Raw genomic sequence first — 3,016 nt, 5'->3', positions numbered from 1 at the left:
TTATATTCTGCTCTTCGGGATTGAATCGTCCATCTCGGTATAAATAAACATTTTTATCTCGTAGGTCAGGTTTGGTCCAAGCTACAGCTCTGATGGACCCCTTATCATTTGGAGCTTGACATGGTAGACTGATGTTCTGTCCAGACTGAACTGTAATATATTTCTGGTCTGAAAGAGGAAAAAACACAGAGCAAAGTGAGTGAGAATCAGACAAAAAACCTAAAATACTTTTTCTTATTAATATTGAGGACACTGTGGGTCAAAAGAGGAGCCTCAGAAACCAGCACACTTGGGAAGTATTTAGTGGACACTATTAAGTGTACCACATCAGTGGAATCACAAACATAACAATTTACTTCAAATATGCTCCTTACTTTCTTTGACATTTGAGTTAACTTTTTTAAAATTTTAATGATGTCAAGTCCATCTGTGTTATTGTTTTTTTAATTTCATTGCCAAGACATCAGAGGAAATGTTTGAAAAGCCAAAAATCTCTGATTTTGATAGCACGTGTTATCAAAGGGCTACTTCTCATCATCTGTGGGGACTTTGACCTCAGGTTAATGGCAAAGCCCTGATGCCTGTATTGTCTACACTGTAAAATGTAATATTGTGTTTAATTAAAACTATTAAATAGGCTGAACTCAATTTTTATCAATTTGTTATTAGAACTCAATTTAAATAAGTTACCAGTACTTTTTATGCAAAAATGCTGATAAACTCGATTAATTTGAGTTTTCCTAACTTAGAAAAACTAAGTAAGCTGGAAGTTTTGCTTCTCTGGGCGGAAGGATGAAAGATGTGTTTTGAAAATGCCACGTGACTACCGTCCCCCTCCCTCCCGGATCAGTCCGCATGTTCATGGCGCCAGCATTTGTTATGGAATATATTGAGCAAACCTGGAGATATTATTGTTGTCATTGCTGTGGATCTTTACTGACTTGGTGAGTAAATGTTTACTCTTATTCAAACTGATTTTGTGGCTTCTCTTAGTTTAGCACCAGGTTTATAATCTTGCTAGCTAGTTAGTGTTAGCCTAGCGTTGCTGCTGCCGCTGTGCTCATGTTACTTAAAAATTAACACCACAGCCTTAAAAACCTTACATAAAACTATGTCGGTGATTTTTTTTGTTGATTGTTTGAAATAAATAAGTGAGATAAGAGCCCAGACAAAATTCTTTGGGAGGTGCAGCCGTTAGGGGTAGGGTGGGGTGTGGGGGGTGGATAACGGAGCTCTCCGAAAACGTGGAAGCACTTTTGCAAATATGTGATATTTTGATAAATTAAGTAGATATTTGAGCATTACTCAGCTACATTCTCGCCTGAAAATATCTTAAAAGGTTATTTTGTGACCCAGAAAGGGTAGTCTGGTGAAAAAGAGGATCGCATTTGTCGGCTGCGGTTGTCGGAGCCTGTGCGTACTTGTAAGCGCGGCAATGGCGGAGGAGCACTGCTGAAAAACGTATTACTTTTTCTGGGTCACAAAATAAACTTTTAAGATATTTTCAGGCGAGAATGTAGCTGTGTGAATTTCAAATATCTGCTCGATTTATCAAGACATCACATATTTGCAAAAATGCTCCGACGTTTTCATGCTTTGTGGCAGCTTTAGAACATCTGTGGCATCTATTAATGTCAAATCTAGCCTTTATTTAACAACATAAGCAAACTCTATGTTACAATGATTGCACAGCCATTAAGGATCAAATCAGTTTCTGAAATATGTTCTGTTTTTTCTCCCTCTGCTTGCTTCTTACTGTCTTTGAGGCCCATCGGGACCAGCACTCCTGTTGTTGGACAGGAAGACATCAACTCAGTGGTAAGTGTTTTGTTTTTCCAATTTATTAGCAACTGTCAGTGACATTTATATTAATCAGGCTGAACTTTAATCATACTTTAGATCAGCCTGTTTTACTTATTGTTTTGTTTGTGCTTTGGTTTGGGGAAGTTGTTTCTTTACTGATCTTTTCCTGTCTTCTGTTATTAGACTTGAGATATGACTGCACTATGCTGTTGCTGTGACTCCAGTTAATTCTACAAGACATGCTGTGTAAGTAAACAAACAACAACAGTTTGGTCTGCATTTCTTGAAAGATCACATCCCCCAAACTTAGTTTAGAGGGTCTACACTGTATATAGTGAAGTCTGCAAGTTTTCTAACAGCAAAATTTGTTTTGTGCCCAAATCATTTTGCACATCATTAGAATGAAAGTTATTGCCCATGTTTGCATAGACCTTTTTAAAATGATGCTTTCATGACAATATTGTGTGTTGTGTGGGGGTCACGGCTATCCAGACTGACAATTTGGGACATTGAATGTCACCTCTCCGGCGGGGAGGGAGCCTGAGATTGTCTAAATTGGAGTCTGTTTTATACCAAATGCAGGAAAAAATGTTTAAGAAAGCAATTAAGTTCATGTTCCAAAAATATGATTGTTTGCTTGCAGGACACCAGGAGAGATGAGTCCTCTGTCACAGATGGTGTGGTCAGTGAAGGTGGTCACCTGCAGGATCAAGCTCATTGCATCTCCAACCCACATCCACTGCCACTGTACTTAAGGGAAGTTAAAGACTTTCTTCTGCACCTACATTTGAATCACCTCGATCCATGACAGTCATTCAGGCAGTAATGCCTGGACTGGAAACAAGCCATCCTTAAAATATTACAACATTCCAGCTCATGTGTTGGAATGAAAAACGAATGTGTTGTTTAAATTAGAGACTGCACTTGTGACAGAACAATAAATATTTTATGTTGATTATATAAATAATGTAAGTACAAAACAAACTTGTGGTAGGCCTAAACTTATTTTCAGAATAATTACATCTGAGACTTTGTTTCGTTGTAACAGTGATGGCAATATAATTTTTATTCAGCAGAACAGTGTCCAGTATGTTGGCTGTTGTACTTTGTTGTGTTTGAAAATAAAAGTTGTGCTCATTTTAACATCATTACAAAAATTGTTGTTAATTATTTTTAATCATATTCATGGTACCACAAATTGTTTTTTCATTTA

At 37.3% G+C, this 3,016-nt stretch overlaps 1 long non-coding RNA gene across 1 annotated transcript; it reads left to right on the top strand.

The window, feature by feature from the left end:
- The first annotated feature begins 801 nt into the window (after window positions 1-801).
- Window positions 802-2,050, top strand: LOC134624731 (uncharacterized). Its single transcript, XR_010093636.1, has 3 exons — window positions 802-944; window positions 1,767-1,818; window positions 1,987-2,050. It is a non-coding gene; the product is annotated as an uncharacterized LOC134624731 (long non-coding RNA).
- Window positions 2,051-3,016: the final 966 nt, after the last annotated feature.

This window comes from Pelmatolapia mariae, linkage group LG3_W (assembly GCF_036321145.2).
Source record: "Pelmatolapia mariae isolate MD_Pm_ZW linkage group LG3_W, Pm_UMD_F_2, whole genome shotgun sequence".
Classification (NCBI taxonomy): domain Eukaryota; kingdom Metazoa; phylum Chordata; class Actinopteri; order Cichliformes; family Cichlidae; genus Pelmatolapia; species Pelmatolapia mariae.
Note: the sequence above shows the minus strand (reverse complement) of the source record. Positions and strands in the feature narration are given on the sequence as shown.